General features: G+C 38.7%; 1 protein-coding gene across 1 annotated transcript in view; it reads left to right on the top strand.

Moving 5' to 3' along the window:
• The window catches only part of LOC133620255 (alpha-1,6-mannosylglycoprotein 6-beta-N-acetylglucosaminyltransferase B-like), a 357389-nt gene that overhangs the window by 172565 nt on the left and 162204 nt on the right, over positions 1-22620 (top strand). The gene's annotated exons all lie outside the window — the stretch shown is intronic.

Below are 22620 nucleotides of genomic sequence, written 5' to 3' on the forward strand. Positions count from 1 at the left end.
ATCATAATCTAAATACACAGTGGCCTAGTGGTTAGAGTGTCCGTCCTGAGATCGGTAGGTTGGGAGTTCAAATCCCGGCCGAGTCATACCAAAGATTTTAAAAATGGGACCCATTACCTCCCTGCTTGGCACTCAGCATCAAGGGTTGGAATTGGGGGTTAAATCACCAAAATGATTCCCGGGCGCAGCCACCGCTGCTGCCCACTGCTCCCCTCACCTCCCAGGGGGTGATCAAGGGTGATGGGTCAAATGCAGAGAATAATTTCGCCACACCTAGTGTGTGTGTGACAATCATTGGTACTTTAACTTTAACTTTAACTTTAACTTTAAATGTAAATGTTAAATCTGACTGTGTTAAATGTACATGTTAAATCATACTCTAAATACACGTTAAATGTAATGTTAAATCATAATCTAAATACACATGTTCAATGTAAATGTTAAATCTGACTCTGTTAAATGTAAATGTAAAATGTAAATGTTAAATCTGACTTTGTTAAATGTAAATCCATACATATCCATCCATCCGTCTATTTATATTATTTATTCTTCCGCTTATCCGAGGACGGACCGCGGGGGCAGCAGCCTAAGCAGGGAAGCCCAGACTTCCCTCTCCCCAGTCACTTCGTCTAGCTCCTCCCGGGGGATCCCGAGGCGTTCCCAGGCCAGCCGGGAGAGATAGTCTTCCCAACGTGTCCTGGGTCTTCCCCGTGGCCTCCAGCGGCTTTACTTTGAGCTCCTCCCGGATGGCAGAGCTTCTCACCCTATCTCTAAGGGAGAGCCCCGCCACCCGGCGGAGGAAACTCATTTTGGCCGCTTGTACCCGTGATCTTGTTCTTTCGGTCATAACCCAAAGCTCATGACCATAGGTGAGGATGGGAACGTAGATCGACCGGTGAATTGAGAGCTTTGCCTTCCGGCTCAGCTCCTTCTTCACCACAACGGATCGGTGTAAATGCAAATGTTAAATGTAAATGTTAAATCATAATCTAAATACACATGTTACATGTAAATGTTAAATCTGGCTCTGTTAAATGTAAATGTGAAATCGAAATGTTAAATCAAAATTTTAAATGCACATGTTAATTGTAAATGTTAACTCTGACTGTTAAATGTAGCTGTTAAATCATAATCTAAATGCACATGTTTAATGTAAATGTTAAAAGTAAATTGTAAACTAAAAATGTTAAGTCTTAATCTCATGTTAAAAAGTACATGTTGAATGTTAAATCTCAAGGTGAAATTTTAAATCTAAATGTCAAATCTAAATTATAAATATTTGTGTAATGTCAAATGCCAACTGTTAAATCTAAAAGTATATGTTAATCTAATTGTTGAGTGTTAAATCTCAAGGTTACAAATTAAATCTAAATGTTAAATCTAAATGGTACATTTTAAATCTTAGTGTTAAATCTAAATGTTAAATCGGAATCTGATGTTAAATATTACATTTGAATTAGGGATGTCCGATAATGGCTTTTTGCCGATATCCGATATTCCGATATTGTCCAACTCTTTAATTACAGATACCGATATCAACCGATATATACAGTCGTGGAATTAACACATTATTATGCCTAATTTGGACAACCAGGTATGGTAAAGATAAGGTACTTTAAAAAAAAAAAAATACAATAAAATCAGATAAATAAATTAAAAACATTTTCTTGAATAAAAAAAGAAAGTAAAACAATATAAAAACAGTTACATAGAAACTAGTAATTAATGAAAATGAGTAAAATTAACTGTTAAAGGTTAGTACTATTAGTGGACCAGCAGCACGCACAATCATGTGTGCTTACGGACTGTATCCCTTGCAGACTGTATTGATATATATTGATATATAATGTAGGATCCAGAATATTAATAACAGAAAGAAACAACCCTTTTGTGTGAATGAGTAAATGAGGAGGGAGTTTTTTTGGGTTGGTGCACTAATTGTAAGTGTATCTTGTGATTTAATAAAAAAAAAAAAAAAAAAACAAACAATACCAATCATAGAAAACCGATACCGATAATTTACGATATTACATTTTAACGCATTTATCGGTCGATAATATCGGCAGGCCGATATTATCGGACATCTCTAATTTGAATGTAAAATGCAAATGATAAATCTAAATGTTAAATCTAAATGAAAAATCTTAATGTAATGTTAAATGGTAAATGTTAAATCTTAATAATGTTAAATCTAAATTTTAAATGTGGAATCTAAAAGTTAAATCAGAATCTGATGTTAAATATTCCATTTAAATGTAAAATGTTAACTGCAAATGGTAAATTAAAATGTTAAATCTAAATGTAAATGTTAAATCTGATTCTGCTAAATGTAAATGATGAAGCCTCCTTGGATGGGAGTCTTCTAAGACAAACCAAACAATCCAGTTGTGATTGATTGAATGCCTTTAGATTAAATGTTAAATGTAAATGTAAATGTTAAATCAGACTCTGTTAAATGTTAAATCTAAATCTTAATGTTAAATCCAAATCTTAATGTTAAATCTGAATCTTCTGTTAAAGGTACATGTTAAATGCGTGTGTGTGCGTGCGTGTGCAAGAAAACTCTTGAGGGAGAACTATTTATTAATCTTTAGATTTTGAGTATAAGGCTAAAACCAAGAGTCTACCAGCTGGTGCCTAGAAAGTGTTGTATGGAGTTATATTTCTGCCTTCATTTTGAAAAACAGATTTTCAGCACAGAAAAATATATTTTGCAAGCGTATACTTGCTATTTTGTCAAAAACTCAAACTCAAGTGAAAAATAAAACCGTTTAAACGATTACAAATGTATTTTGTTCCTAATGTGTTTGAATGTTTGCTATAATCCATGTTAACATGCAGCCTCTCTTCCTCTATTTCTCAACCTCTCCACTCAGCGCGTTCACTTTCTTTCTCTGCGCTCGCTCAGGTTTTGACTCAGAGATAAGTTTCTGCCAAAATGACAGCCAATCAGAGAACTGGACTCTGATTGGCTGTTTGATCTCCAATTTGAATACTTGGTACAGAAACACCTCTCTACTGCAGAACCTGACCCTCAAAGTGGCCTGCAGCACATTCTGAGAATGTTACTACAAAATAAAAGCACATACAAAATGGAATAAAAGAGCAAATAGGAAATAGTTGAAATGTTGACACTAAAAATTAGAGATGCACAATTGTTTTTTAAAAGCCGATACCGATAAGTTCCTGCTGGTCAAGAATGATACTGAAAACCGATTATTTGTACATGTAGTTTGTGCACACCTTTTTGTAGGCTTTCAAAACACCACTGTTGCAATGCTGCCGTCTCTGGTGCCTGATAAAGTGTGATGTGTTGAAGCGCGATGTTTTTTTCTTCCTTGCAAATAGCACGCATAATCTCTACTTCTGAAACAAAGTGGTCTCAATTGTTGAGGCCATGTTTGTTTACAATAAGCTCAGGGGAAGAGGAGTGTTTGAATTTGCTCATCCAACTTAAAAAAGGTAATCTTGCCTCAGTGGAGCAATTTTTTAAGATTATTTTTTATAATTATGCAGCCATTGTTTATTATGCACCCCTATAGCCCAAATCTATTGGGCTATTGGGCTATTTTTTTTCCTTTATAGATGTTTTATTATAAACTATAGAGGTTTATAAACCGCACCCACAACATTTTTAAAGAAAAATATTTTCATATATTAGCCGGACTGGACTGTAAGCTGCAAATATATACGTTGTGAAAATAGTTATTTACATAGACATATTTTGTAATTGTTTATTTACATACCTTAAGTGTATCCAAACAGTGTCTGTAACAGGGCAGTAAAACGGCTGATCGAACAAAACATAAGACATTGTCATGGACCCACTAGCTGCTCAAGCTAGCTCTCCAATCAGACTCAATAACTCCACAGGGACGTTTTGGGGAATTTACTGAGGAATTTGTGAAACTGAAACAATACGAAAACAATGCCATTGTAAGTTATTAAGACTAACACAGACACTTGTAAACGTGTTAGCATTTTAGCTAATGCTAATTACATTACGATAGCAAGTACAAATATGCATGAAAACACTCCTACAGTCATCACACATGAGACGGATCAGTAAGTAAGAATTGTTTTAGTTATATTGTAAAACTTACAATAGTTGCTTGGGGTGATAAATGACAAATCCATACGAGTAGAAACGCTATGAACGGCGAGAAGACTGAACGCCCCTTCCAAGGACACTGCAGCACCTGCAGTGGGCGAATGTGTCCAAACGATGGCGCCACAGCACAAACAATAACAAACCCTTAGAGTTTTTGTTAGTTGTATATACAATTATTTCTAACATGGCCGTCAACATCCCCAAAAATCCATAAGTTAGCTGCTGGGTTCAAAGTGTAGGAAAAAAAGTAGCGGCTTATACATTACGATAGCACGTACAAATATGCATAGAGGGTCATAGAGGTCGGGTGCAGTGTGAGCTGGGCGGCAGTCGAAGGCAGGGCACTTGGCGGTCTGATCCTCGGCTACATAAGCTAGCTCTTGTGACGTGGAACGTCACCTCGCTGGGGGGGGGAGGAGCCTGAGCTAGTGCGCGAGGTGGAGAAGTTCCGGCTAGATATAGTCGGACTCACTTCGGACACAGCAAGGGCTCTGGAACCAGTTCTCTTGAGAGGGGCTGGACTCTCTTCCACTCTGGCGTTGCCAGCAGTGAGAGGCGACGGGCTGGGGTGGCAATTCTTGTTGCCCCCCGGCTCAGAGCCTGCACGTTGGAGTTCAACCCAGCGGACGAGAGGGTAGCTTCCCTCCGCCTTCGGGTGGGTAACGGGTCCTGACTGTTGTTTGCACTTACGCGCCAAGCGGCAGCTCAGAGTACCCACTATTTTTGGATTCACTCGAGGGAGTACTGGAGAGTGCTCCCCCGGGTGATTCCCTTGTCCTACTGGGTGACTTCAATGGTCATGTTGGCAACGACAGTGAAACCTGGAGAGGCGTGATTGGGAAGAACGGCTGCCCAGATCTGAACCCTTGTGGTGTTTTGTTATTGGACTTTTGTGCTCGTCACAGATTGTCAATAACAAACACCATGTTCAAACATAAGGGTGTCCATATGTGCACTTGGCACCAGGACACCCTAGACCACAGTTCCATGATCGACTTTGTAGTTGTGACATCGGATTTGCGGCCTCATGTTTTGGACACTCGGGTGAAGAGAAGGGCCGCGCTTTCTACCGATCACCACCTGGTGGTGAGTTGGCTGCGATGGTGGGGGAGGATGCCGGACAGACCTGGCAGGCCCAAACGCATTGTGAGGGTTTGCTGGGAACGTCTGGCAGAGTCTCCTGTCAGAGAGAGTTTCAATTCCCACCTCCGGAAGAACTTTGAACATGTCACGAGGGAGGTGCTGGACATTGAGTCCGAATGGACGATGTTCCGTACCTCTATTGTCGAGGCGGCCGATTGGAGCTGTGGCCGCAAGGTGGTTGGTGCCTGTTGTGGCGGTAATCCTAGAACCCGCTGGTGTCCAGCGTTAAGGGATGCCGTCAAGCTGAAGAAGGAGTCCTATCGGGTTCTTTTGGCTCATAGGACTCCTGAGGCAGCGGACAGGTACAGACAGGCCAAGCGGTGTGCGGCTTCAGCGGTCGCGGAGGCAAAAACTCGGACATGGGAGGAGTTCGGGGAAGCCATGGAAAACGACTTCCGGACGGCTTCGAAGCGATTCTGGACCACCATCCGCCGCCTCAGGAAGGGGAAGCAGTGCAATGTCAACACCGTGTATGGTGGGGATGGTGTTCTGCTGACCTCGACTGCGGATGTTGTGGATCGGTGGAGAGAATACTTTGAAGACCTCCTCAATCCTACCAGCACGTCTTATTATGAGGAAGCAGGGCCTGGGGAATCTGTGGTGGGCTCTCCTATTTCTGGGGCTGAGGTTGCCGAGGTAGTTAAAAAGCTCCTCGGTGGCAAGGCCCCGGGGGTGGATGAGACCTGCCCGGAGTTCCTTAAGGCTCTGGATGTTGTGGGGCTGTCTTAGTAGTTATATTGTAAAACTTACAATAGTTGCTTGGAATGATAAATGGCAAATCCATACGAGTAGAAACGCTATGAACGGCGAGAAGACTGAACGCCCCTTCCAAGGACACTGCAGCACCTGCAGTGAGCAAATTCGTCCAAAAGATGGCGCCACAGCACAAACAATAACATACCCTAAGAGTTTAAAAAAAAAAAAAAAAAATTATTTTTATTATGCCCGTCAGCCCAAAAAAAATCCATAAGTTAGCTGCTGGGTTTAAAGTGTAGGGAAAAAAAGTAGCAGCTTATACATTACGATAGCACGTACAAATATGCATGAAAACACTCCTGAAGACATCACACATGAGACGGATCAGTAAGTAAGAATTGTTTTAGTTATATTGTAAAACTTACTAATAATAACACAGACACTTGAAAACATGTTAGCATTTTAGCTAATGCTAATTACATTACGATAGTATGTGCAAATATTTATGTTAACACTCTTACAGACATCACCCATGGGACGGTTTAGTACATACTTGCCAACCCTCCTGAATTTTCCGGGAGACTCCCAAAATTCAGCGCCTCTCCCGAAAACCTCCCGGGACAAATATTCTCCCGAAAATCTCCCGATTTTCAGCCGTAGCTGGAGGCCACACCCCCTCCAGCTCCGTGCGGACCTGAGTGAGGACAGCCTTTTTTTCATGACAGGAGGACAACAGGGTGACAAGAACTAAATCATCCAGACTAGAGATAAATTGTATTATTATGTTTATCTTACCTAAAAATACATATATTTATTAATTTAAAAAAACAACTGAATACATTTTTACTATATTTTGCTAAAAACATCAAAATTAATTGTATTTTTATTTGTATTTTTTCTGACTCCTTATTACATCCAGCCATAGAATTATACATTAAAATAAACATATTGGAAATAATTAATTTTAAATGATCATAATAATTCATTTAAAATGACCATATTTAATTATTAAAATAATTGCTTGTTTATCAACAACTTTAGCATTTTATTCATTACATTTTGAATCTCTCAGAAGCCAAGTTATGTTATATTCCTTAAGATTTATTTATGCAAGTTTGAAGTATCAATTATCTAAACACAGTTTTGTTTGCGTATTTTCAGGATGTATATATATATATATATATATATATATATATATATATATATATATATATATATATATATATGTATATATATATATATATATATATATATACATATATATATATACATGTATATATATATATGTATATATATATATATATATATATATATATATATATATGTATATATATATATGTATGTATATGTATGTATGTATATATATATATATATATATATGTATGAAATACTTGACTTGGTGAATTCTAGCTGCCAAGCAGAATCTAATAAACACCCGCCGTGTAAAGGGCGACCCATCATTTCACCGCGGCGTCGGACCGCTCACCTTTTGTGGCTCGCAAAATAACGAACGCCTCGGCCAGTCACGGCGTTCCCCTGAAGGATGGTGCGCGTGCGAGATAAGTGCAGGTGAACATGGAGCAGACAAAGCAAACAATATACATGACACGATGGAGCTGCCGGCGCCGATTGGAGTGTGGTTGCCACGGCAACAGACCTCTCGCGCTCGAATCCGCTCAGAGTCGGAGTAAAGGAAGCCTTCGCTCGAGTTGGCGCGCCATGCGTTTCCAGCGCTCCTCCAGAAAGTGTCTGTATTTCACCTCGCCTAACAGCTTTCATGTTTGCACACAACGGCATAACGGCCTTATGTCGAGAATACTGTAATAACACTGTAATAACACTGTAACAACACTGTTATAACACCAGCATGCACTGTTTCGCTGACAGGTGATTCATGAGACCCACATGGGGTGACTCAGTGCTCCTGCTTGTTAGAAGCCCAGAGGAAGACATTACATTCACTCCCGCCGCAAAGTAGCGATTACTGCCTTTTTAGGCGGGCGTAGAGGCTAAGCTCATAATGTGGGGCAATCTCTGCCATGCAATTTGTGCGCAGCCGCCATCAACATGCAATCACTTCCTGCAGGTCTGCATGAGTCCTCTCTGCCGGGAATTCAACCCAGACCCTCTGCCCTCTGTAGCAAACGCCACCAGAGATTTTTGTACCCATCCGATGTTGATATCGCATGTTTCACAGCAAAACAACAACAACCAAGTATCGGATAATATCTGCACAAATCTAAAAAATGTGATACACAAAGTAATCCAGCGGGTTTACTTGTGTGTGATATCATGTGCGATACAAGCAACCCTGCAGAGAATTTACTTGTGTGTTAGCTCATGTGCGATATAAGCAGTCCTGCAGTGTGTTTACTTGTGTGTGGTATTATGTGCGATACGAGCAGTACTGCAGAGTGTTTACTTGTGTGTTAGCTCATGTGCGATACAAGCAGTCCTGCAGAGCGTTTACTTGTGTGTTAGCTCATGTGCGATATCAGCAGTCCTGCAACGTGTTTACTTGTGTATGGTATTATGTGCGATACGAGCAGTCCTGCAGAGTGTTTACTTGTGTGTTAGCTCATGTGTGATATAAGCACTCCTGCAGCGTGTTTACTTGTGTGCGATACAAGCAGTCATGCAGAGTGTTTACTTCTGTGCGATCTCATGTGCAATACAAGCAGTCTTGCAGAGTGTTTATTTGTGTGTTAGCTCATGTGCGATACAACCAATCCTGCAGCATGTTTAGTTGTGTGTGATATTAAGTGCGATACAAGCAGTCCTGCAGAGTGTTTACTTGTGTGCGATCTCATGTGCAATACAAGCAGTCCTGCAGAGTGTTTACTTGTGTGTAATCTCATGTGCGATACAAGCAGTCGTGCTGGGTGTTTACTTGTGTGTGATATAATGTGGGATACAAGCAGTACTGCAGCGTGTTTACTTGTGTTTGGTATTATGTGCGATACGAGCAGCCCAGCAGCGTGTTTACTTGTGTGCGGTATTATGTGCAATACAAGCCGTCCTGCAGTGTTTACTTGTGTGTTAGCTCATATGCGATACAAGCAGTCTTGCAGTGCGTTTACTTGTGTGATATAATGTGCGATGCAAGTATTCCTGCAGAGTGTTTACTTGTGTACTATCTCATGTGCGATACAAGCAGTCTTGCGGAGTGTTTAATTGTGTGTGATCTCATGTGCGATACAAGCAGTCCTGCGGAGTGTTTACTTGTGTGTGATCTCATGCACGATACAAGCAGGCCTGCAGAGTGCTTACTTGTGTGCGATCTCATGTGCGATACAAGTAGTCCTGTGTTTACTTGTGCAAAACTGGACAGCCACTTAACTTCTAAATGTCCTCCAATAAGCACACAATTTATTCTAATTTACAAAAGGTAAACACGCTTGGCTATTAGGAGCTCTTGCTACACAACAGCTAAGCACACAATAGCAAACAAGCTAGGCGTATGTAATAATATTTGAACAATAATGCAGCTTATTTGTCAGTGTGAACTGGTATAGTTGCATATTACTTACACAAAGTTTCAAAGGCAGAGGCTTATTAGAAATAATTCAGTAACAAACGTGTCCGCATCAATTAAACTTATTGTGTCATAAGTTTTTTTTCAATTAATTGTTGATGTCAGACCAAAAAAAATAAAAAATAAAAAAACGTTTATATGGTATTTCACATTCCAAAATAATAATACAAATATAACTTGTTTTTCATTATTGGTATGGGCAGACTCCAACATCAGTTGTATTGTGACCCCGCCTATCTGTAGTACAGATCAGTGCATTAAAAGTACTTATTTTACTTATTATTACAGCCCACGTGGGCAATCTTCTGTGGGCGCCGAAAGGATGAAGAGGAAAACAATATTTTACATATTTTTGTTAAGCGCTTAGTGCGCTTGTCTTTTATCCTGTGGATTTATTAAGGTGTGGTTTTTTATTCATTCACTTACAGCAACCGCATTTGGCAACAAGGATGAGGTGAAAGAAGAAAGCGAAAAATATATCTAAAAATATTTATTATCGGCATACATATATATATATATATATATATATATATATATATATATATATATATATATATATATATATATATATATATATATATATATAATCATACATACTATATGTATATATATATACATACAGTATATAATCATATATACTGTGTATGTATGTACTGTATATATGTGTATATATATATATTTATATGTATGTATATATGTACATGTGTATGTACAAACGTTTATATGTATATGTGTATATATGTATGTGTGTGTGTATATATATATATATATATATATATATGTGTGTGTGTGTATACATGTGTATGCATATGTGTATATGTTTATGTATGTGTATATATGTGTATGTATACGTGTACGTATGTATATATGTGTGTATATATGTACATGTGTGTATATATATATGTATTTGTGTATGTGTATGTATATGTGTATATATGTATAAATGTGTATGTATATAAGTGTATATAAATGTATGTATAAGTGAATACAGTATATGTATATATGTACAGTATATAGCTTAGAGACACAACACTTTTCGCAATATGTGAGCTGTTCCAAAGATGTCAGGAAGCTCTAATTTCCCCTGCCATATTTTAGCGTTATTCAAAACTGTTCCAAGCGTACCAATCAACATTGGAATCACTTTTGATGCTCTGTGGATTGTTTTGACTTCGTACGCTAGGTCCTGATATCGCTCCGCTTTCTGTTCCTCGGTGTTGATGATGTCCTGGTACAGCTGTTTCAATCAGGGTGCACTCCTGTCTTGCTTTCTGCACCAAGGGTAATATCTGGTCCGTTGTCATTCAGCCTCTTATCCGTGTACATGGTCATACCCCAGGTAATTCTGACATTCCAATTCTCTGTTCCTGCCAATGGCTGGTGAAAATGGCACATTTCTATCCCACACCTTCTGCACAACTGCCAGTGTACACGCAGGGCCACCTTGTCATGGCGCTTCCTGTACTCTTTCTGGGGCAGCTTCTTGCATCCACTGATCACAAGTCTCACTGTTTGAGTGGAGTTCCCACACAGTCTACCCTGAGGTCTTATTTGATACAGTTGGTTCTTAGAGCCTTCTGTCACTTTCTTCAAGAAACCATCCCTGAGCCATCTCCAAGAAACTTCTCCAGCTACATCAAGTTTTTGACTTTCTCCTCCTGTTTCCCCTTCTGATAGTCATAGAGACGCGCATCCTCGGCTAGCACCTTGTCCCGCGAAGCAGCTTGAAGCATCCACTCTCTGGTCGCTCTAAGACATGGGTATCAAACTCTGGCCCGCCGTGTAATATCACTTGGCCCTTGAGGCGATATCAAATTAACACTAGAGCTGGCCCGCCGATTATATACAGTGGCGGTGCCGCGGTAACACCGCATTCACCTGCTAATTCTCATACTTGCCAACCCTCCCGGGAGACTCCCAAATTTCAGTGCCCCTCACGAAAATCGCCACGTCCGCTTTTCATCCAGTCTATCGAGTGCTGGCCCAGTCACATAACATGTGCGGCTTCTGCACACACACATTAGTGAATGCAATGCATACTTGATCAACAGCGATACAAGTTACACTGAGGGTGGCCGTATAAACAACTTTAACGCTGTTATATGCTACACTGTGAACCCACACCAAACAAGAATGACAAACACATTTCGGGAGAATATCCGCACCGTAACACAACATAAACACAACAGAACAAATACCCAGAACCCTTTGCAGCACTAACTTTTCCGTGACGATCAAGTATGCGTTGCATTCACGTGTGTGTGCGTACAGAAGCCGCACATATCTTGTGACTGGGCCGGCACGTTGTTAGAATGGATGAAAAGCCGACATGACGACAGCTCGTAGAGGACGTTAAAGGCAGTGTCTTTAAGGCACGCCCCCAAGACTGTGGTCCGGGTGGACTACGAGATATAATGACTGATGAACACCTTCGTTCGATAATGAAGGTTGCCTCAGCTCAAAGCCTGAGCCCCGACATTAATGAACTAGCATCCAAGAAAAGATGCCAGGTATCTGGCTTGGGCACATCAGATTAGATCAGTGTGTTGCAAACTGAGCAGTTTAAAGTCCTGAATGGTTGGTTAATTCATTGTTATTTTATTTTCAAATTTATTAGCCTGTGGAAAAAGTTAATGTTGATATTTACCTCAGAAGACTGCAAATAGAAAAGAGGCATTCAATTTTTATTTAAAATTGTATTTGATATGGCATTGATATTTTTTAATTATTATTATTATTATTTGAAACTCGATTTTGCATGTCACTATAAAGTTATATAAGCCTTGCTTGTTCAATATTCAATGCAAAACTTGTTTGGGTCCCTATTAAAAGGTTAATTTGTTCAACCTTGGCCCGCGGCTTTGTTCAGTTTAAAATTTTGGCCCACTCTGTATTTGAGTTTGACACCCCTGCTCTAAGATGTCGGGGTTTGATCTCTTTCCTCACACTCTCCTCAATGCTAACTAGTTAATTGGTCTCCCTATGTCTAGCATTAAAAAGACTACAGTTGGTACAAAATGCGGCTGCTAGACTTTTGACAAGAACAAGAAAGTTTGATCATATTACGCCTATTCTGGCTCACCTGCACTGGCTTCCTGTGCACTTAAGATGCGACTTTAAGGTTTTACTACTTACGTATAAAATACTAAACGGTCTAGCTCCATCCTATCTTAGCTTATTGTATTGTACCATATGTCCCGGCACTTTGCCGAGATCTGTTCCCCCCGATGTCAACTGCTTGTATTCCTTCACATGACTTCTTCCCGGAAGTGAAAACCAGTGGTGGTCGAGCAAAAAAATCTAACTATGCAATGGAATCTATCCTTATATTTTATCAAAAAAAGATTTGTCAAGTGATTTCAAGGATTATCTGTTGGACGGGTTCCCAGACATATCAAACTATTGTGCTCCAGACATCATTCTACATGACAAAACAGATGGAAACTTGGAAAATAGTTGAGGTCTACACTTTCTTTGTGCGTGGCTGGGTAAAGGACATTGGTATCAAGACTCTCTTGGATAAATATGCACTGTTTTCGCTGAGATAGGGTTGTATTTCATGATTTAACTTTGCGACTACTGCTATGTTTGTTGTTGTTGTTGCATGCGCCGTTACGAGTAGCGAGTTTTTCCCCCGTCTTTATCAAAATATAACTATAGATGTTAACATTGTGTATGTGCTGAAAGATTCAATTATAATTGTTGTCTTTGGTAAAAGCTTAACTCCTTCAGGTTTTGCTCACATTTGATTTATTTTATTTAGACTCGCAGAGTTGATGCTTTTCGAAACACTCGTAGCAAACGTGTTTAAGGAATACCAATAATATCAAGATGATACTCAAATGGGAAATAGTAAACGTTACAAATATATCAAACAAACCTAAAAGGGATCAGTGCAAACTCATGCATTCTTCGACTCTGGAGTGCAAGCTACTTTTCTTGTTGTCTTTTGTAAAATCTTGCACTCTTACGCCCTTTCCGATTACCTCTCTAGGAACTCTGAAGAAACTTTGATCCCTTTCGCGATTTGAACGGCTTGTACAGCCGAAAACAACGCAAGCATAGGGCATTTTCCTCTTCAAGAAAGGCTAAATGGCCCCTAGTACCCATTGAGAACAGAGCTAGCTTGACCACCATCACAGATTTAATGTAACATCCAAAGAATGCTGTCTTCCATAATCTTATTATTATTATCATCTGTATATATTTTCTCCGAGCCCATGTTCAACTACATTGGGAATTAGTGTGTTGTGCTTTGAGAATGGAGGTTAGGGGTCCAAAAAGGGGTCACCATTGAACCTAAAACCCCCACTGGTGCAGTACTTCCTGTTCCTTAATTAACTAGAGCAATATTTTTTATGTGACATGTTCTTATTTTTAGTCTGAACTGCGCTGACTGTCAAATTATTTCCAAGTAAGACCTTGCGGATTCCTTTTGAGTATCGTTCAAATAAACTTGTAATTGGCCTCTCTGGGCCTGAACAGGGAATGTTACAGTGATAAACTTTACAGTACTAATAACTGTCTCGTTGATAATAATCATGCGCTGTGGCACAGCTGATTAATAAACTGTGAGCCTAGACCAGAGGTCTTCAACAGGGGATCTATGACTCAGTTGATTGGACTTTGTTCTAATATGCTTTTTTATATTCCCCTGCAATTTTTCCACAAGTGTAAATGTCTTAAAATAAACATTAACATTGATCCAACACACCACCTTACTACCAATTAACAATTACAAACCCTGTTTCCACATGAGTTGGGAAATTGTGTTAGATGTAAATATAAACGGAATACAATGATTTTCAAATCCTTTTCAACCCATATTCAATTGAATGCACTACAAAGACAAGATATTTGATGTTCAAACTCATAAACTTTTTTTTTTTTTTTTCAAATAATAATTAACTTAGAATTTCATGGCTGCAACACGTGCCAAAGTAGTTGGGAAAGGGCATGTTCACCACTGTGTTACATCACCTTTCCTTTTAACAACACTCAGTAAACGTTTGGGAACTGAGGAGACACATTTTTTAAGCTTCTCAGGTGGAATTCTTTCCCATTCTTGCTTGATGTACAGCTTAAGTTGTTCAACAGTCCGGGGGTCTCCGTTGTGGTATTTTAGGCTTCATAATGCGCCACACATTTTCAATGGGAGACAGGTCTGGACTACAGGCAGGCCAGTCTAGTACCCATACTCTTTTACTATGAAGCCACGTTGCTGTAACACGTGGCTTGGCATTGTCTTGCTGAATTAAGCAGAGGCGTCCATGATAACGTTGCTTGGATGGCAACATATGTTGTTCCAAAACCTGTATGTACCTTTCAGCATTAATGGTGCCTTCACAGATGTGTAAGTTACCCATGTCTTGGGCACTAATACACCGCCATACCATCACACATGCTGGCTTTTCAACTTTGCGCCTATAACAATCCGGATGTTTTTTTTTCCTCTTTGGTCTGGAGGACACCACATCCACAGTTTCCAAAAACAAATTGAAATGTGGACTCGTCAGACCACAGAACACTTTTCCACTTTGTATCAGTCCATCTTAGATGAGCTCAGGCCCAGCAACGCCGACGACGTTTCTGGGTGTTGTTGATAAACGGTTTTTGCCTTGCATAGGAGAGTTTTAACTTGCACTTACAGATGTAGCGACCAACTGTAGTTACTGACAGTGGGTTTCTGAAGCCCATGTGGTGATATCCTTTACACACTGATGTCGCTTGTTGATGCAGTACAGCCTGAGGGATCGAAGGTCACGGGCTTAGCTGCTTACGTGCAGTGATTTCTCCAGATTCTCTGAACCCTTTGATGATATTACGGACCGTAGATGGTGAAATCCCTAAATTCCTTGCAATAGCTGGTTGAGAAAGGTTTTTCTTAAACTGTTCGACGATTCGCTCACGCATTTGTTGACAAAGTGGTGACCCTCGCCCCATACTTGTTTGTGAATGACTGAGCATTTCATGGAATCTACTTTTATACCCAATCATGGCACCCACCTGTTCCCAATTAGCCTGCACACCTGTGGGATGTTCCAAATAAGTCTTTGATGAGCATTCCTCAACGTTATCAGTATTTATTGCCACATTTCCCAAATTCTTTGTCACGTGTTGCTGGCATCAAATTCTAAAGTTAATGATTATTTGCAAAAAAAAAAAGGTTTAGCAGTTTGAACATCAAATATGTTGTCTTTGTAGCATATTCAACTGAATATGGGTTGAAAATTATTTGCAAATCATTGTATTCCGTTTATATTTACATCTAACACAATTTCCCAACTCATATGGAAACGGGGTTTGTATATTATTAATGTCATATGAGCTTTTAAGTTATTAACACTCTAGTTGCCAGCTAGCAATTGGCGGCATACCCTGCCAGCTTGCGGTTAACGTGCACGTTTCTTGTTGGCGATTATGGCGCTAGTTGACAGCTAGCTATTCATGGTGCTATTCAAGGAACTTTTGTCATACCGGCACCAAGGTTTCCCCGAGATCGCCACGATACCTGTGGCGGTGGGGTGTGGTCACCAGGTCATTGCATAATCTGCTACATTATCTTCTTTAAAAAGCCTCAAAAAATATATATACGCATTTAAAAACAAATCTGTTATTATTTAGTATATGTATTTTTATATCGTATATTTTCAAGTGTCTAGAGACTTTTATGGACTTTTTTTTATTAAAAACCACGAGCAACAAAATTTGGATCTTTGTTTTGGTGTTTATATAGACTGTACTCGTGTTTAGACACTGCACTTCTGTCCCTCGTTGTTCTCTACGAAGAGGCGAGCACACGCTTGCTTGGCGCTGCTGCTCCAGTTGGACTTTCTCTACTTAAAAACAGCAAGTGTCCGCTTTAATATTTGCACATTTTGTAGATGGCTGTCCGCGGGTATGTCTAGGATAAATTCAAGTTGCCTCCACACGGCAGACATGCTGACTACGCTCCAGACAATCGCATGCGGTTTTGTTTACATCCGGTTTTCGGTACATCATTAGTCAATAGTGCACACATAATAGGCAATATGTATATGCATATATATATATATATATATATATATATATCAATTAACATCGATTATAAAAATAGTTGCTGATTAATTTAATCATCGATTCGTTGGATCTATGCTATGCGCATGCGCAGAGGCTTTTTATTTTATATTATTTTTTATTTACATTTTTTTTTTTTTTTGATAAACCTTTATTCATAAACTGCAACATGTACAAACAGCTGAGAAATCAAAATAAGTATGGTGCCAGTATGCTGTTTTTTCCCCCCCAATAAAATACTGGATAGGATAGAAATGTAGTTTGTCTCTTTTATCTGATTATTAATCGATTAATCGGAGTAATAATCGACAGATTAATCGATTATCAAATTAATCCGTAGTTGCAGTCCTAATATATACTGTGTATATATATATATATATATATATATATATATATATATATATATATATATATATATATATATATATATATATATATATATGTATGTATGTATGTATGTATGTATGTATGTATGTGTGTATATATATATATATATATATATGTATGTATGTATGTATGTATGTATGTATGTATGTATGTATATATATATATATATATATATATATATATATATATATATATGTATGTGTGGGGAAAAAAAATCACAAGACTATTTCATCTCTACAGGCCTGTTTCATGAGGGGGGTACCCTCAATCGTCAGGAGATTTTAATGGGAGCATTCGCATACCATGGTTTATATAGGGCACAGAGTGGGTGGGTACAGGCTGGCCTAGGGGCGTGGTGATTGGTTCATGTGTTACCTAGGAGGTGTTTCCGTCTATGGCGGCATGTTGTTACAATTTCGCTGCGCTTGTTGAGGGATGACAGGTCTGGACGGTAGATAATAAACAGTTTCTCTTTCAAGCATAGGTTGCATCTTTTATTACCACTATTGTAAGGTGTGCTGGATGCAAGAATTTGCCATGTTATTGAATATTCAACATTATTGTCTTTGAGGTCCCAAATGTGTTTGCTGAGTTCTGTGGTATTTCGCAGGTTTTTGTTCCTGAAAGAAGCCTTGTGGTTGTTCCATCTGGTTTTGAATTCACCCTCGGTTAATCCTACATATGTGTCGAATGTGTTAATGTCCTTGCGTATTACCTTAGATTGGTAGACAACTGATGTTTGTAAGCATCCCCCGTTGAGGGGGCAATCAGGTTTCTTTCGACAGTTACATGCTTTGTTGGTTTTGGAGTCGTTCTGACTGGGGGTCGACGGCTCATTTGCAATTGTTTTGTTGTGGTTTGAGATGATTTGTCGTATATTGTTCATGCAGCTGTAGCTCAATTTGATGTTGTTCTTGTTGAATACTTTTCTTAGGTTGTTGTCTTTGGGAAAGTGTTTGTCAATCAGGTTGAGGAATTTGTGTCCAATGTTCGTTGAGACGTTTTTGCTGTATGGGGGGTTGTACCAGATGATGCCGTTTCGTTTTCTGTTCTTTTTTGGTTGGTTTCCTGGCGTGGGTTCCCCATACTTTAGTATGGGGAACATATTCTAAGTAACAAAGACATAATTTAGAGTTATTTGGTTAGGGTTAGGGTTAGAGGGTTAGGGCGAGGGTTAGGGTTATAATAAGGCAATGCCGAATAAGGCATTCATAAGTACTTAATAATGATTAGTTAAGAGCCAATATGTTACTAATTTGCATGTTAATAAGCAACTAATTAATGGTGAATATGTTCCCCATACTAAAGTATTACCATGTTTATATATATATATATATATATATATATATATATATATATATATATATATATATATATATATATATTAGGGCTGGGCAACGATTTAACATTTTAATCAGAATTAATCGCACTATTTCTCCGATTAATCACGATTAACTGCATTGTATACGCAAAACCCAATAATGAATTCTAAAGTAGTGTGTAATGCACTTTTATTTGAATATTTTCCCATATGAACAAAAGCGCCAAAACATTTGTTGTGCAAACACATTTTAAATCAGTACTTGTTAAACAGTAGCAGTTAAATAGCATATTTTATGAAAATCAACTCAAAAAACGTAAATACAAACATTCAAGCTTATTGCCACTGACAGGGTATTTAAGTTATCCTGTTTGTTATGGAAAATAAATATAATTTACAGACAAATCCCTGAGCCACAATCATAACATCCGAACAGGCAATTTCTGAGGTCACAGCAGAAACATTTTCTTTTATCAGGGAGAAAGAAAAGAAAGAGTGAAGCACAAAACACTTCACTGCTGGGATTTCCTTTACAGGGGACTGGAATGTAAAGTCCATGTTAATAATGGACTTCCTTCAGAGCAGTGGTTCTTAACCTTGTTGGAGGTTCTGAACCCCACCAGTTTCATAAGCGCATGTTGTTGTTTTTCAAATTCAAGACAAAGTTATATGTTTTTGGTAACACTTTAGTATGGGGAACATATTCTAAGTAACAAAGACATAATTTAGAGTTATTTGGTTAGGGTTAGGGTTAGAGGGTTAGGGCGAGGGTTAGGGTTATAATAAGGCAATGCCGAATAAGGCATTCATAAGTACTTAATAATGATTAGTTAAGAGCCAATATGTTACTAATTTGCATGTTAATAAGCAACTAATTAATGGTGAATATGTTCCCCATACTAAAGTATTACCATGTTTTTTTACTGGTGCACAAAATGAACCGTGCATGAACATCACCTTGTTCAAAGAACAAAACCAACACAGTGCATAAACTCACAACAAATGACACACCTGCAAATCAGTCTGACTTCTGCTGTTACCGTATCCGTAATACGCCGATAGGGAGAAGTTTTTATTTACACGATGAGTCGGGTGTGTCTTGACCTCCGCCGAACCCCTGAGCCCGACTCACCGAACCCCTAGGGTTTGATCGAACCCAGGTTAAGAACCACTGCTTCAGAGAATCTCACTTAACTTGGTGCAGTTTGTTCATTCTCAGAACTTGACGGCCATTAATTTCAAATGTACTGCCCTATGTATTAAAGTGCCATAACATTTACTGTACCAAACACACTTTTAACAGCATTTTTTAACAGTTAGCAGTTAAACAAAATATTTCTTCAACAATGTTATCAAAGCAAATACAAACTTAAAGCTTTTTGCCACTACCTGGGCATTAATGTTATACTGTTCCTTATGAAAAATAAAAGAAAGTCCTGAGCCACAATCACAACAATTCTACAGGCAATTTCTGGGGTAACAACAGAAATGTTTTACGGTCATCATGAAGCAGCATAACCAGTCTATATTCAGTACCAAATGTCCCTATTAGAGAGAGGTGACGCTAAAAAAGAATCACTGTAATTGTGGTTACCGATTGATGTCCAGTAGTCCCCACTGAGAGCAACTACAGCTGCACGTTGTAAAGTTGTCACTTTTACAGTCCTCTCCTTTTCATACAACTCGTGTATTCTTGGTGCGATGGTGTGTCTTGATGGCGGCTCAAACGTGCTGTCACTTGTTGCGATTCGCACTATATTTCTCAGGCCAGCGTCTTCCACAACACTAATGGGCCTACAGTCTGTAACTATCCACTTCGCTATGGCATTTGTTAGCTTCTCTTGCTCTGGTTTATCTATACTTCTCCCGCACGCTGCATTTAACGTAGTCTGCCGAAGCCTGGCTCCACTTTCTGCTTTGTTGAATGGTTTGCTGGCATCAACAGTGTGCTTCGCGTTAAGGTGATATTTTAGACTGGAAGTACTCCTGTGATAAGAAAATTCAGCTTGGCAGTGGCTAGAAACTACTTTGCTTCTGTCAAATCCGCCGACTGGAAGTACTTTATAATGAAAATGACCCTGTAAAAGTTCTGTTGAGTTACCCTTCTTCTCCATGCTTGTTTTGTTTTCTTCCGCGTTCTCCTTCCTTTTCCACAGGAGCCAGCAATAGGCGTTGACAAAATAAAAGCATGTAAACAACATATGCAAATGCGCGCTAAAATAATTGTCGGCGTTAATAGATTGATGGGTTAACTCGAAATTAACGCATTAACTTGCCCAGCCCTAATATGTATGTATGTATATATATATATATATATATATATATATATATATATATATATATATATATATATATCAGTGACATGTGGTGAGGTTCATGGCTGGTGAGGCACTGACTTCATCACAGTCAGATTTACAAACATATGAACCCTAAAGAGTATCTTATTCACCATTTGATTGGCAGCAGTTAACGGGTCATGTTTAAAAGCTCATACCAGCATTCTTCCCTGCTTGGCACTCAGCATCAAGGGTTGGAAGTCACTGCTGCTGCCCACTGCTCCCCTCACATCCCAGGGGGTGGGCAAGGGGATGGGTCAAATGCAAAGGACAAACTTCACCACACCTTTAACTTAACTTTAACTTTACACATACAAACTGTAGCACACAAAAAAGCACATTTAATAAAAAAAAAACGTTATTATGGTCTTACCTTTACTTATAAGTGCGGGAACAGTGGTGTTTGTGTTGGAGGAGTTGTGAATGAATGAAATATGAAATCCGTGCTGCAGTCTGCAGGTGTACCTAATGTTGTGTCCCTGCAGTCGTTCGCGGCTCCTACGGCGCGAGCAATGTTGTTTTTGCACTTTTTGGCTTCTTGTTAAGTGACTTTTTTTGGGTGGATTCGGTCTTGCACGTGGAGGGTTTGGGTGTGGGCTTTGGTTGGTGTGGCGCTCCGGTCGGGGGGTGCAGTATGCGGTGGAAGTGCAATAACCGGCACCAGGAGGCGTGATTACGCGAGCCTCACACCGTGCGTCTTCGCAGCAGTTTTATGATCGCTCAGCACAAGAAATACGTTACACACATACAGTTGTTGACAAAATACACTGTACATTATATACCTCAGCTAACTAAACTATGGAAATGTATAATATAATTCATATAGCAATACGGTCTCACTGCACAGCAGGCCAGCAGTTAGCCGAGTCCGCAATCCATGGTGAGGCACAATTGAGTGACGTGCCTCAACTGGCTGCTGTTCACCGCACCGTCTCTTCTCAGTATTTGAACGGCAAATGTGAAAATTCAGCGATTTTGAATAAAAATAATATAAAACTGGTGAAGTTAAATGGAAAATAACTTTATAGTATAATCACTGGATACATATAACAATTTAATAAAAATATTTTCTTTTTACATTTTTTTTCTTTCCATGATGGCAGGTGAGGCCCCGCCTCACCTGCCTCTAGTGACCGCATGTCACTGATATATATATATATATATATATATATATATATATATATATATATATATATATATATATATATATATATATATGTATATATATATATATGTATATGTATATATATGTGTATATATATATGTATATATATATATATATATATATATATATGTATATATATATATATATATATATATATATATATATACATACATACATGCATGCGCGCGCGTGTGTGTGTGTGTGTGTGTGTGTGTGTGTGTGTGTGTGTGTGCACGTGTGTGCGTGCATGCATGCGTATATATATATGTATATATATATATAAATATATATATAAATGTATGTATATATATATATATATATATATATATTTATGTGTATATATATATATATATGCAGTACAGGCCAAAAGTTTGGACACACCTTCTCATTCAATGTGTTTTCTTTATTTTCATGAGCATTTACATTGTAGATTGTCACTGAAGGCATCAAAACTATGAAGGAACACATGTGGAGTTATGTACTTAACAAAAAAGGTCTGATGGTTCGGAACAATATGTTTATAACACGGTTTTACAAGTCCAGATCTTGATCCTAATTGCTGCAAATGATGACAGTCTGAAGTGACTTTACTTTATTTTTATTTTTTCATTTCATTATTTGATTATTTAATTTTATTATATTAGGGCCCGAGCGGGGGCCCTTTTAAAATTGCTTAGTTTTTTCTCCTTTACGTTTAGACGCCTTTTTGGGGTCCTTAACAAGCGTGGAAAGTCCCCGAAAAATGTCATATTTTGGGGGTCCGGAAATTTTTGGTGGTGGGTCAGGGAATCAAATGTCGCCGCTTTAACTCTGCGTTATACTTCTTTTGTACGACTTTTTTCATTCCATTTAACGGTCTAAAAGATAAAG

Source organism: Nerophis lumbriciformis, linkage group LG24, assembly GCF_033978685.3.
Source record: "Nerophis lumbriciformis linkage group LG24, RoL_Nlum_v2.1, whole genome shotgun sequence".
Classification (NCBI taxonomy): Eukaryota; Metazoa; Chordata; class Actinopteri; order Syngnathiformes; family Syngnathidae; genus Nerophis; species Nerophis lumbriciformis.